This window comes from Protopterus annectens, chromosome 5.part0 (assembly GCF_019279795.1).
Source record: "Protopterus annectens isolate FY-2018-M chromosome 5.part0, PAN1.0, whole genome shotgun sequence".
Lineage (NCBI taxonomy): Eukaryota > Metazoa > Chordata > Ceratodontiformes > Protopteridae > Protopterus > Protopterus annectens.
Window position 1 is genome coordinate 1,975,325,890 of NC_056735.1, and position 15,012 is coordinate 1,975,340,901.

The window sequence follows — 15,012 nt, forward strand, 5'->3', positions numbered from 1 at the left end:
CAAGTAGTTCAGTGATCCGAGTGAGAAAGTCGCTGAACTGAACATGCATTTCCCATATCTATCCATGATCCTAGATTCTCTTATTAGAAGGCTGGATAGATGAGGAAGTCTCAGATATTTCCTTTTTGATGGCTGCCGCCACCACCATGGCATCAATAGGGACTCCCTTGGTCAAAAAGGACTTATCCACAGGGGCTGAAATAAACTTATTAGGCCTCCGAGGAACAGGTTCCATAGATTCTGGAGACTCCCACGCCCTACGAGAGACCAGATCCATAAGCTCACCGTAGGGCGGAGATACCCAAGAGGTGAAAGGTTGAGACCTAAACGCCTTCAGGAGAACAGACTCATCCTCAGTAGGGCTCTGGGACAGCCAATCACCCCTCTGCCTAAGGATTTCAAGAATCTCCGCAAAGGAGATGTCCTCAGAGGGGGATCTGGGGGACCCTTCTGATTCATCCAGGTCGGTGTCCGATGTGATGGGGGAGTCCAAATGCCTCCTCTTGCATAATCTCTTCCTGGGGACCTCTTCAGGGGGAACTTCTGGAGAGGTCTCAGAAGAGCAGGGAGTGCCCTGTGGGGCTACCTGACGCTCTGGGTCTCTACGCTTGGGAGGACCAGAGGAAACAGAAACAGACACAGGCACTTTAGGGGAAGAAGAGGCCAGACATTGAGATGAGGATGTCTTGGGAGACAACACTTGCCTCATGGCATCGAAAGCACCTCGGCTCCGATGAGAAGGAGTCGATGGCTCCGATGGAGCCACGATCTCCTCCTGCACCGAAGCCATGGGCTCAGAGCCCGAGGTAGGAGCCAAGCTCACCTAAGCAGAGACCCTGATAGGAAGAGTCAGCACCGACAAGTCGGTGCGACTATCCTCCCTGGACCCGACCGAAGAGTGTCAGCTCCTAGAGTCCCCCGGTCTGAGTCAAGAATGTCCAAGCAGATGGAGCAGACGACACGAATAGGTGTCGGCTCCGAGGGATTCACAATCATTTGGTCAGCCCCCTCCAGCTCCGAAGTTCCAATATGGCTTGGAGGAGGAGCAGACAATTCAAGGGTAGTGGTCTTCAGCTCTGATGGTTGTGGCTGAGCCGACAGCAATTTAACTAGGCCTGGTGCCCTCAAGAGTTTCTGAACCAGCCGGTCCATATCCAGATCAGATAAGCTGACACAGGACCTGGAAGAGTGGACAGATGGAGCCGATTGGATCAACATGGAAGGAGGTTTTTCGGTAACCGGTTGCAAGGCCATGTCCCAGTTCCGAAAAGAGCAGACTGTCTGCTCCAAGGGCAGTGGATCCGAAGTCAGCACAATTTTTTACCTCCTTCCTTTCTTGGATCTAGAATCAGTGGAAGACTTTGAAGATTTGGATGATTTACTGGCTCCATCCTGGTCAGATAATGCCTCATCAAAGGGGTGCTTAATGATATCTCTCTCAGTCAATTTCCTCTTCCTTTCAGCTAACACTCTTGTGGAAAAGGAATGACATATGCTGCAAGATTCTTGCAGATGTACCTCACCCAAGCAGTAAACACACTGCACATGGACATCTGTGACTGACATTTTCTGTCCGCAGTCTTGGCACGTTTTAAACCCAGACTTTGGATGCTTGTCCTTATCTTCAGACATTACACAATGCAAGCACACTAATTAACTAAGAGCTGTTTTAAACTAAGTAACGCACACAAACATACACACAGCCCAAAAAGGGGCACTAACTACTAATAACTACAAACAGTAAATAGAGATCCAAAATGACAGTCCCAAAGGGGATCACTGACTAATTACTAATCCTAAGGCAAGACAGAATACTGAGGAAAGGGGTAAAAACACAGAAAAAGTACTATTTACTAACTAGTATATCTGCTACTATGAATAGAACAATGTATATAAAGTGAAAATATAACTTGCTGAAAGTTGAAAAACTCCCAATAAAGTCTCGGGCCAAGATGGAAACCAAGAGATCTGTGCTGCAGCAAACTAGATATGAGGTAATTCCAGCAGTGCATTATGGGATAAAGAGGTGGGGTCTCGAGCTACTGGAGAACTTTGAGCTTGCTAGTCGGTCGTGTCAGAGCCGAGGATCGGCTCCAAACCCATCAGTGATGAATGAACGGAGAGACTGAACAACTTCACATACTATATTTCAAAGTAGAAAGGGATGATGATGATGAAACGGGGGAAGCTCAAGAAACAAGGAGAGACTGGGATTTTGGACACAGGCCTTTAAGGAGAACAACAATCAAACAGAATATTATACCAAAGAACTAAGCCAACACAGGATTGGAGAAAGGAAATTCTGCTGATAGGGATAATTGCAATTAGAGATATAGACAGTATGTAATTGGGGGCTAGAATTTATTGGTGAAAACTGGCAAAGGAACCAAGGTATTTGGAGCAAATAACTAGAGAGGGAAAGATGACAGAATGGGAAGATGCCAAGAATTTATCTGGACTGCAAGTTAGAGATTGCATTCCCTATCAGGGACTGACATCAGAGTATAGGCAAAGAGAAAGAAATAGGGGGTCCTAAATGAAAGACCAGCACTGGTAGTGGTTTTAGCAGAATCAAGAAAGTACAGTTTTGCACCTACCATAAATGTAGATGTTAGAGTGTCTTCACTGCTGCAGTCATTATACTTGGGTTATCCTGCCGTCAGGCGGTCCCCGCAGTCGGCCAGAGTTCCAAAGTCTTGGTCCGGCGTCAGTTGCTGTCTCTTCTTCCCTGACGTCAGTGCGCCAGGGGTATATAAGATGCAGCAGACGCCATTTTCTTCAGTTTTTCTTGCCCCAGATGTCAGGCGCCCCCAAAAGGATAGGCAATACATATTGCTTACAAAACATACATAAGGTAAAAACATAACCTTTAGTAGCCAGCAAATACACATTATAGAAAGTATAGTGTAGAAAGTTATACATAAGACCCAGCTAAGAAAGAGGGGAAGGCGGGTGGGTAACCAGGACTGCAGCAGTGAAGACACTTGAACATCTACATTTATGGTAGGTACAAAACTGTACTATGTTCATCGTGTTTCACTGCTGCAGTCATTACACTTGGGAAGAATCCCAAAGCTGAGTCAGGGTGGCTGGTTCTAGAGAGGATTTGGTGTGGCTATGAGGCCCTGCAGCACTGCAGTGGCAAAGCCAGCTCTGGATCTGGAGTAAAGAGGCAAGTGGTAGTGCTTGGTAAAGGTGTGCACTGAACTCCAAGTTGCAGCTTCCTAAATGTCCTTGGTAGGTACTCCTCTAAGATAGTCAGTAGAAGTTGCAGTTGCTCTGGTGGAATGTGGTCTAATGTTAGATGGTACAGGCTTCCCATGGTGTGTGTAGCAGAACCGGATACAGTGTCCTATCCACTTTTAAATGGTCTGCTTTGAAATAGCCTTTCCCTGTGATCTTGCAGCATAGGATACAAACAATTGCTCAGTTTTCCTGAAAGCTTTTGTTTTGTCCAAGTGGAAGAGTAATTGTCTGCGTATGTCCAAGGAATGTAGAATTCACTCCCCTTTATTCTGGGGGTTTGGATAAAGTGTTGGCAAGTGAATAGTTTGGTTAAGAGCCACACTGGATACCACCTTAGGCATAAATGAAGGGTTTGTTCTTAAGGAAGCCCTGTCTTGGTGAAAAATGATGAAGGGCTCCACTGCCATTAGTGCCTGTAGTTCTGAGACTCTTCGTGCTGAGATTATTGCCAGCAGCAGGGCAGTTTTCCATGATATATATTTTATTTCTGCTGAATTGGCTGGCTCAAAAGGAGGTAAAGTGAGTTTTTCCAAGACAAAATTGAGGTCCCAAGTAGGTGTTGGTGCTCTCCAGGACGGTCTTATGTTTTTAGCCCCTCTGAGGTACTGCTTTAGCAATGGATGAGAGAAAATAGGAGGATCTGTGTTGTAATGAGCAGAGATGGCAGAAGCGTGGATCTTAATGGATGAGAAGGATATTCCTTTGTCCAGCATCTCAGTTAAGTATTGTAGTATCTGAGGTATGTTAGGGTCAAGGCTTTGAGCCTGGTTCCAGGCACATAATCTCTTCCACTTTTCTGAATAAGATTTCCTGGTACTAGGCCTTCTGGCCTACAAAATGACATCCATAACTGCTTTAGAGGGAGGTGTTGCCTGTTTGGCTAATGAATCTGCCATGCAGTCAGGGATAAGGTTTTGAGCTGACTGTGCAGGATCTGATTGTTTTGTTGAGTCAGAAGGTGTGGAATTTGAGGCAAAATCCAAGGTGGGCCTTGAGCTAAGTTCTTTAAGATTGGGTACCAATGTTGGCGTGGCCAATCTGGAACAATCAGAATCATCAGTGATTTTTCTTGTCTGGCTTTTAGGAGAACCTTCAAAAGGAGAGGCAGAGGAGGGAAGGCATAAACGTGTAGGCTTTTCCAGCTGAACGAAAGATCATCCACTTTCCATGCTTGTGTGTGATAAGTCCTTGTGCAGAATTTTTGTAGTTGGCAGTTCAGTGGGGAAGCAAAGATATCTATGTCCGGGCACCCCCATTTTTGCATTATCATGCTGAAAACTTGTGAATTTAATTTCCACTCGTGAGGATCCATGATGTTTCTGCTTATGTCGTCTGCCAGAGTATTTTTCTTTCCTGGCAGGAATTGTGCTTGCAGATGAACTTGATAAGTTAGAGCTGTGTTCCACAAGGTCATGGCTTGTCTGCATAGGGGGTAAGAATGAGTACCCCCTTGCTTGTTTATGTACCACATAACTGTGGTGTTGTCTGTCTTTAATAATAATTGTCCTGGGTGCAGAAGGTCCTTGAAAGCTGTTAGGGCATTTTGTACAGCCAACATCTCTTTTTGATTGATCTGTAGATGTATTTGGTCTGTGGTCCATTTGCCCTGAATACATTTTCCTGCCATGTGTGCTCCCCAGGCGTAATCCGAAGCATCTGTTGTTAAAGTCTGCCTGGCTGTGGGTAGAGTGAAAGGCTGACCCTTGTTGAGGTGACATGCCTGTGTCCACCATCGAAACTCCTGTTGCAGACAGGGAATTAGTGGTATTACCGTTTCCAAGCTGTGAGTGTGTTGAGTCCAAACACTTTTTAGGTACCATTGTAATTTCCTCATATGCAGTCTGGCATATGGAATTAGAAGTGTGCAGGATGCCATGAATCCCAAGGCCTGCAGAATTTTTCTTGCAGAGAGTTGGGACTTTGCCATCAATTGAAAATACTGAGTCAGTTGTCGTTGTTTGTCTGGCGTGAGATAAGCCATCTGGGCCGTTGTATTTAAGCTAGCACCCAGGAATATTATCTCTTGTGAGGGGCACTAGTTCTGATTTCTTTTCGTTTACTGTGTACCCTAGGCAAATTAATAACTTTTTTACAAACGCCAGATGCTTTAGAAGAATGTCCTTGCTCTCTGCTTGTATCAGGCAGTCGTCCAGGTATGGCTATATTTGAATTCCTTTTTGTCTGCAAAATGCAATTACTGGTGCCAGACACTTTGTGAAGACCCTGGGCGGAGTAGATAAGTCAAAGGGCAGTGCAGAGAATTGGTAGTGCATTGAACCAGCTATGAATCTGAGGTATCTTCTGCAATTTTGTCTGATAGGGACATGCAGGTATGCCTCTGAGGTCCAAAGTAACAAGTCAAGCTTTCTTGCCCAACATGGGAAGAAGCTGTTGTAGTGTCAACATTTTGAATTTCGGAACATCCAGGTAAGTATTTAGAGTGGAAAGATCTAGAATGGGTCGCCAGGCTTTGTCCTTTCTGGGGACCAGGAAGAGTCTTGAGTAAAAACCTTGTCCTTGTTCCTGCTGTGGTACTTTCTGAATAACTCTCATGTCCATGAGGGCTGTAATTTGTTTTTGTGCCTCTGCCCATTGATTTTGTGGCAGGTCTGGCATTCCTTTTAGCCTTGGTAAAGTGTGAAAGTGGAACCTGTAACCTTGAGACACAATATTCAGCACCCATTTGTCCTGGGTGATTGTTTGCCAGTTTTGTGAAAAAAGTGCTAGTTTCCCCCCTAAGGGAGCTGCCAAAAGGGTAGAGTTTGGCATTGGAAGGGAAAAGTCATTGAGATTTGTTTCCTGGGAGGTTGTGACTTGTCCTCACCTCCTTTTGGTGTTGAAGAACGCCACTGTCGTGGTCTGTAAGATCCTTGGGGCTGAGATCTGCCTCTTGGGCGTCTGTATCTGCCTCTGTGGCCTGTCTGACACTGGAAAGGACCAATTTTTAGTAGGCCAATTTCTGCTAAATCTTGGTGGCTGTACCTGTAAGAAATCCTTTACTGTTTGCATTGATTTTGCCTTATCCTCCATTTTCTTTAATACCTCCTCTGCTTTAACACCAAATAAAATATCTTGCTGTAAAGGAGCATCTAATAATTTTGCCTTAACATGATCTGGTAAGGTTTGTTCCTTTAGCCAAGCATGCATTCGAATCACAGATCCTGTAACTGCTGCTCTACAAGAAGCTTCTAATGAATCAAAACCACTTTGTAAAGCTGCATGCAATAAATCCTGCATTTCCTTAAAATCAGGTTGTTCTGCACTAGTACTCATTTTCTGTTTTAACCGATACAGTAAATATTGTTGATATTTAAGCATGTGAAACTGGCAGTTTAAAGCCCTCACTGCTAAAGTTGCAAAGGTGTAAATGTTCTTCCCCCATCTGTCTAATGCTCTGGAATCCCTGTCCGAGGGAACTGAATTTTTAGCTGTGGAGGCTTTTACCCCTTTGGGACCCTGGGAAATAGTTTCTGGGTCTGCAGCAGGGTTTTTATAAAGAAATTTGTGAGAGTCAGGGACTCTGTAGTACCTGTCTGGCTTGACTGGAGCAGGGGGTAAAGAAACTGGATTTAAACTGGATTCAGAGAACACATTGTCCACAATATCCAACACTGGCGGAATAGCAAGGGGCCTGTGCTGAGGCAATAAAAGAAAATCTCTGAGCCTTTTCTTGGACTCTGAGTAATCCTGGCCCTCCCAGTGGAAATGGTCCCTCATGGTGTGTAAAGTTTCCCTAAAAGAGTAATCCTCAGGAGGAGAGGCTGAAGGAATAGATTCATAAGCATCAGAGTCCTCATAGGGGGGTAAGGAATATCCCTGGTCTGAAGAGGAGTCAGAATATATAGAAATCTGGTCAGAGGAATCAGTCTGTATCCTGCCTAGGCCTTTTATCAGGAGGGGGATGGGTATCCCTGATCAGAGTAATTAAGTCTTCAGCCATTTTGAGCATCTGTTTTTTAGGCATGGAGGCCTGTCCAGGTGAATGCTGTACTTGCTTCTTTGTCTTTAATGTTGCTTTAGACTTGGCTGTAGATGCAATGGTAAGTTGTGTAGGTCTGAAAACACCCTCAGAAGCCGAAGCCTGCTCAGTGGCTCCGGACTCATCTGAAGGGTTAGTCTCCATAGGCCCAACACTTTGAGTATCCAGAGGCCTAGGCAACTCCACGTGGGAGTCGGTTGCAGCCTGCGGCTCTGAGGTAGCAGGTGTCAGGGGCTGCGAAAGCGCCTCACTGAGAACCAGTGAACAGGCGACTAGCATAGAAGAGGCTTCGTCGTCAGTTTTGGGCCTGACGGCATGATAACCCAAGTGTTATGACTGCAGCAGTGAAACACGATGAACATCAGAAGCTACCATTAAAAAAGGAATAATTAGTAAAGCATATAAAATATTGCATGATAACTATAAGAATCAATCAGAGGAGGTTAAAAAGAATTGGGAAGAGAGACTGGATAAACAATTCACAAAGAAACAATGGGAGGATGTATGTATGTCTCCCAAAAATGCAAAAAAAATCTAGAAGATTTAAGATTTTTGCCTGGAATTGTCTGCATAGAGGACAGATTGGTCTGATGAGGGAGATGATTTTTCTGAGCTATGATACAGAATTGGAATTCCCTAGGCAGGGTAAGGTCTTGCTGTGTCTAATAATGGTGGCAGCCAAAAAAGCAATTACTAGAAAATGAAAATCTAAACCAACTATACTATAAGTAGTGAATATAGTAACAGAGATGAAACAACTGGAACTGAGATCTTTAGAATGGGTAGGAGCAAACGACACAAAAAATGGAAAGGGTGGCAACAACACATACAAGGGTGGAATGAGGTTTAAACGGCAACAGGACTTAAATGAGCTATGTAATGTTTGACTGAAAAAGATTGAGCAGATAAGTGATGTATAATATTTGCAACTGTGTGTGTCAGTATGGTTTGTGATGTAAAATGCTTGCAACTAGGATTGTGTCAGTGGGGTTTATTTTCATTTGTATAAATATATGATTGCCTATATAGTAAGTGATGGTTTAATAAAGATGTTTTTTATTTAAAAAAGGCAGGAATTGAATAATTTATGTAATGTTGCTTAGGTTATATGATATACAGCAATATATGTGAAATAAAATGTTTGTTTTGTTAATTATAGTATGATTACTTTTAATATGAATGCAAATTTGCCTATGTCACAAGTGATAATTTAATAAAGATGTTTGGAAAAACAAAAGAACATTAAAGATGTGGAAGACGATGGCTCATAGGGTGGAATGGGTAGCTTTTCAGGACATGGTTCAGATTCAAAAGGAGGAGGGATGAATTTTCCTGGAAGCCTGTTATGAATGATGCCTTTTAGGAATTGTCCAACTTCATAACGAAGAAAAGGGGGATCCAGAGGCAATCAAGCAAAAAGGGATGGCAGACACCACTTAACAGAAGTATATACTAGCAATGAGTTAAGCAGCTCATACTAATATTTGAGGATAATATGGATATCCATTTGAAGGGCCCTGTCCTGTGTTGTGACATCAGACAGAATACATTTTCTAGCTGGAAATGTAAGGTTTACGTGTAGCAGGTTTCCTTGCACCCTTCATTACTTGTAGCACTTCCTCAAAGTAAAGGTGCATGAAAAAATCTGAAATGGCACCACACTTGAGTGCCCTGTTCAATCACAGCCTCACTTCAGGCTTTGTTCCTACCGAATGGCGCACCACTATGGTCATCCCACTCCACAAAGGGGGGAGCGACTACAGACCCTGGGAATTACTGCCCCATTAGCCTGACTAGTCTGATATGTAAAGCTGTGCAGCACATCATCATGGACCTTATAAATAGGGACATAGGGAACCTCCAAACTCTGGACCCCACGCAGTTTGGATTTTTGAAAGGTATATCGTGCCTGCTCAACCTGATAGACTTTGAGTCTGTCACCAGAGCTGTGGATGAAGGCAAGGTAGTTCACACAGCCTACCTCAATCTTGCCAAGGCCTTCGACACCATCTCTCAACTCAACTCGGGAATCATAGAGAGACTCACTAAACTAGGCATAAACCCTTATGTCACAAGGTGGGTTGTAAACTGGCTCACTGATAGAACCCACACTGTGAAAGTAGCAGATTCCAAATCCGACTACCGACCAGTTACAAGTTGAGTCCCACAAGGATCGGTCCTGGGTCCTCTCCTGTTTGGTATCTGCTTCTCTGAAGTTCAAGCCAATGTAAAGGGACTCTGACTGACCAAGTTCGCAGATGACTGCAAACTGGAAGCAGTTGTTGACTCCCCAACTGATGTAGACATTCTTTAAAAAGGCCCCACTGTGACTAATGACTGGTACCAGAACCATGGCCTTAAGCTCAATGCCATAAAATGCATTGTCCTTCCCTTTGGGAAAAACTCAGTGCCCATGAACTACCACACTGGCGGTAATCCACTAAACAACAAAGGTGTGATAAGAGATCTAGGGACGCAGGTTGACAGCAACCTTTCCTTTGGCAACCACATTGCTACTGTGGCCAGAAAGTCATTCTATGTGGCACATCTCATTGCAAAGGTTTTTTCATCTAGGAACAAAGAGGTCATAGTCCTTCTCTACTCATCCCTCATCCGACCTATTAAAGAATACAATGCCCCATTTGGCATGTACCTCACTAGATACCTACAACTGGAAAGGCCACAAAAATACCTCACAGAGGATCCTGGGCCTTAAACATGCCCTATACGGAGAGACTCGCTCCAGCTATACTCTGTCTCATATCAACTACTTAGAGTCGATCTCTGCTTGACCTGGTGTCAAAGTCATGGCCTCAAGCTAAATGCCAAAAAATGCATAGTCATCCCGTTTGGGAAAAACAAAACACCCACGCATTACCACATAGGTGGCAGCCCCCTTAATACAAAAGGGGAAATAAGAGATTTGGGGACCCAGGTAGATAGTAATCTCTCCTTTGACAATCATATTGCCAAAGTAGTTAGGAAATCCTTCTATGTGGCCCATCTAATTACTAAAGGGTTCGCATCTAGAAATAAAAGGGTTATAGTGCCCCTCTACTAGTCACTCATCAGACCCATCATAGAGTACAATGCCCCATTTGGGATGTACCTCACAAGACACTTCCAACAGCTGGAAAGACGACAAAAGTACCTCACCAAGAGGATTACTGGCCTCAAACATATGTCCTATGCAGCCAGACTGAAAACACTCCGGCTGTACTCAGTGGCATATCGCTAACTCAGAGGTGATCTCTGCCATACTTACAAAGCCATGCCCAACTCAGAATTGATGGACATGCTCCAACTAAAGAAATCCAAGTCACTGCGAGCCATGTGCTCTAGTGAGCTAAACCTCACCACAACAATAAACAGAACATGCTGGAGGGATAGATTCCTGTCACAGACTCCTCATGCTTTGGAAATTCCAAACTACATTAGGCAGAGCCCCTCACTAACACTCTTCAAGAGAAACCTTGACGAGTGGATGGGTAACAGAAAATACAGACCTGGGATCACTTCATTGGCTCTGCTTGACAGAGGATCAGTTAATTAATCAACGGGGTGGCGAAAGCAGACACTCTGGCTAGGCTTATAAATGCCCTTGGGCAGATAGCCTAGTACCTACCTTCTTCTTTCGGCTTTTCCCGGTTAGGGGTCGCCACAGTCGATCAGCTGTCCACGCATGATTGGCAGTGGAGTTTTACAGTGTCGAGTTGCCAGCCCGGCGCCCAACCTTCCACAGAAGGCACACACTCACACCTAGGGCCAATTTAGAATGTCCAATCCACCTACAGCATGTCTTTGGGATGTGGGAGGAAACCCACGAGACCACAGGGAGGACATGCAGACTCCACACAGAAGGCACCCCAGCCGAGGATCGAACTGGAGAACCTCTTGCTGTGAGGCGGCAACGCTAACCGCTGCACCACCACGGCCGCCCTACCTACCTATGACCCTATAAAGCCATGTCTGACCCAGAGCTGTTAGATATGCTACATCTGAGGAAATCCCAATCCCTCCGTCCCACACGCTCCAGAGACCTCAACCTCATTACCACAATAAACAGAACATGCTGGAGGGACAGGTTCCTAACCAAGAGACTACCCATGCTCTGGAACAGACTTCCTGTTCACGTCAAGCAGAGCACCTCACTAGCCCTCCAAGAGAAATCTTGACGAGTGGATGGGCAATAGAAAATTCACCCCGGGGATCACTTCAGTGGCCTTGCTTTACAGGGGGACTGGGAACTAACATCAGGCAGCAAGATGCCAGGGAATCTTTTTGGGCTAGGCTTACATAGGTTCCAGGGCCGGTAGCCTAGTACACACCTATGAAAGGAATTCGAAGACTATCATCCAGACAGTGAAATTCACTATTTTTTTAGACTAGTATGAGAGCGAGCCCTTTTGCTGTGTAAGCAAATCCAACCTGTTGGATATCTTGCAGTGACTGATCTTGGCTGGATAATAAAGGGAGAACCAATGCTATACGGGGCAAAAAGAAATCACAGCAGCAGCATTTTTGGATTTTCTTTGGAATGAGTGGAAAGGAAGGAAAGGCATGCAGGAACTTCCGTTTCCATGAGCTTGAAAAAGCTTCTTCTCTCCATGCTTCACTGCACGGAGTTCTGGAGCAGAACAGCATGTGCAATCTGTTCAGTGGAGGCAAACAGATCTATCTGGGGAGTTCCCCACTGATGGACAATTTAAAGGAAGACCTGCCCTGGATCTGGTCAGATAATCTGTCATTAGATTTATCTTTGATGGGAGGTAAAGTACAGTTGTGCAAGTGGAATATACCATAACCGTATATGTTCTAAACTGATCACTGCTGCAAGAGCCTAAGCTATTTGGATTACATCCTGCCAAGGATATGACCAAGTGGCCATCCTTTCAATGCTTATGGGTGACTTCTATGTGATCTAACTGCTAGAAACTCCAGCAGAGCTTGATGTAAAAGACTGATAAAAAGCCAAAAGGCTTCAGAGCTTTCTTGCCTTGAGAAGGGGAGGCTAGAGGCTGGAAAGGTAAATACTAGGAACATATAATAAACATGGAAAAATACACAAGGAATATATACATCTACATCCTAGCAAAGGCACTAGAAGGGGGTGTTAGGACGGGACAGCTGCTGCAACAGTGATCAATTAGGGCATCAAGTATTATAGCAAGTTCCACTTACACAGGTGTAATACATCTAACACTGGATCACTGTTGCAGTATCCTAAGCTATTAGGGCAGAGTATCGGAGCTTAGAAAATAGGGAGGAGGAAGATATTTAAGAATCCATGAGCCTCTGGGAAATGGTCCTAGAAAAGCTAGTTCTGGACCTAGAAAAGAAATCCAGTTTATAGCACTTAGCCAAACACTTACAATAATATATCTGTCTCTAGAAAACTTCTAGAGTCTATCCCTTTCGAAAAAGCCACAGAAAAAGCCAAGGTCCTGGCAAAATACAACCTAACCAAGCCTGGAAAATGACTTGTTATGGTAAGAATAGCAGAAAAAATAGCATAGGACAACCATTAAGAATTGTCTGCTTTGACACTGGTGCCTTTTATTTTACGTTAAGAAGGATTAACTAATTGGCCTACTGAAGTATTTTAATATGTCCAAGTAGTATCGGAGCTGCCTGTGGACATCCAGAGTAAGTAGAATTCTTTTTCCCTTATTAGGTTTTGGACAAAATAGAGGAAGACTAATAGACTGAATTACAAAAAGGATTTGTTCTCAAGATTCTGGATACTGGCTAAGGCTCTTGCCACCCCTATAGTGCCTTTTTTAGGCAAGGTTCAAATGACAAATTCACCACCGTAACAGGTACAAGCAAGCAAAATCTGAGGGTAATGCTACTTAATGCTAGAAGTCTAAACCTCAAAATGCACTCACTCGAGGCACTCCTTAAAATGGAGAACATAGACATCTGTGCAGTGTCAGAGACCTGGTTCAAGGCTCCAGAGAGCACGCCTGCATTACCAGGCTATAATTCATACCACACCTTTCGGCCACCTAACCTGGACCGAAACACTAAAGGCAGAGGTGCGTCCATATTCATTAAGGATATCCACACTTACAGGCTTGTTGCTCAGCATAATGTATTCGAGATTATCCAAGTGCAACTAACTCTGGGCAAGACCGCAATCCAAATTCTAGCTTGCTACAGATCCCCCACCATGTCCCAGGATTCCCACTCCTCATTTCTTGATGCACTGGAAAATATTAGGGTACAACCCAACACCCTAATAATGGGCGATTTTAACTACCCCACCATTAACTGGGAAAACTACTCATGTACCAAATCTTTTGCTCAACGTTTTCTGGAATTCATAAATTCCAACGCCTTGGATCAACTTATCCACATCCCCACCAGGGGCAGCAATATCCTAGACCTGGTCATTACCAACATGGTTGACCGGTGTTCCACACCAAAGGTCAATTCCTCGTTGGTCAGATCCGACCACAAACTAATCACCCTAGACATCCACATCCCGCCCCCAGTTAGGGAAACTACAGTAAAGAATTTCTCCAAAACCAACTTCACGCTTCTTAAGACAGAAGTGGCAAACTTCACGACATCCATGCAGACGGACAATAGAGGTACGACTGTTGAATCCTACACAATTGCACTTACACGAGTGCATGGATCCTGCTATCCCTAACAGAACCAAGATGCTATCCTCCATAAAAATGAAGCCAATCTGGTGGTCCCCTGCCATAAACAAACTCTACAACAGAAAAAAAAACTGTTGCAAAAAAGAGTAAAATCCCATGATTGGAGGAACTCCCTGGTCAGCCTCAGTAAGAAGCAGAGATCCCTCATAAAATCCACTAAAGCTAGTTAAGAAAACAAAATCGCCACTGATTCTAAAGACAACCACAAAGCATTCTATAGCTATGTCAAGAATCTCAATGGCAACACGCAGATCCGCTCTGAGTTACAGCACAATGGCACTAAATATACAGAACCAACTGATATTGCCAACATCCTGGCAGACGGATTCAGTGCTAACTTTACCCCCCTTTCACCCCCTAAAGAGCCCATCTCTATACCGGAAGAATGCAAAGTTACTGCAATTACAGCTGCACAGGTAAAAAACACTCTCTCCAAAGCCAAGAACACAGCATCCATGGGACCCGACAACATCCCAGGCTGCGTTCTACACAGACTACAGAACGAACTGGCACCCCACCTAAGTACCATGTTCAATCATAGCCTCAATACAGGCGTTGTGCCCACTGAATGGCGCACAGCAACGGTTATCCCAATCCGCAAAGGGGGATCCACCACGGACCCTGGGAACTACCACCCCATTAGCCTGATGAGCATGGTCTGCAAGGCTGTGGAACATATTATCATGGAACTTATAAACAAAGACATTGGTAATCTCCAAACTCTGGACCCCACCCAGTTCGGATTTGTAAAACGCAGATCATGTCTCCTAAACCTGATAGATTTCTTTGAAAAAGTCAGCAAAGCCGTAGACAAGGGTAAGGTGGTTCACACAGCCTAACTACATCTCGCCAAGGCTTTCGACACCATCCCCCACTCTGGACTTATAAACTCACTAAACTAGTTATAAATCCCTATGTCACAAGATGGGTTGCCAACTGGCTCACTGACAGAACACACACTGTGAAAGTAGCAGACTCCAAATCCGCCTTCAGACCAGTGACAAGTGGAGTACTACAAGGTTCAGTCCTTGGTCCTCGCCTGTTTGGTATCTACTTCTCTGAAGTACAGGCTAACACAGGTCGTCTTTGACTAACGAAGTTTGCAGATTACTGCAA

General features: G+C 44.5%; 1 protein-coding gene across 2 annotated transcripts in view; it reads right to left on the reverse strand.

Annotated features, from left to right (window-relative positions):
* Positions 1-15,012, reverse strand: part of BORA (BORA aurora kinase A activator) — a 1,242,116-nt gene that overhangs the window by 361,607 nt on the left and 865,497 nt on the right. The window lies entirely within an intron of this gene.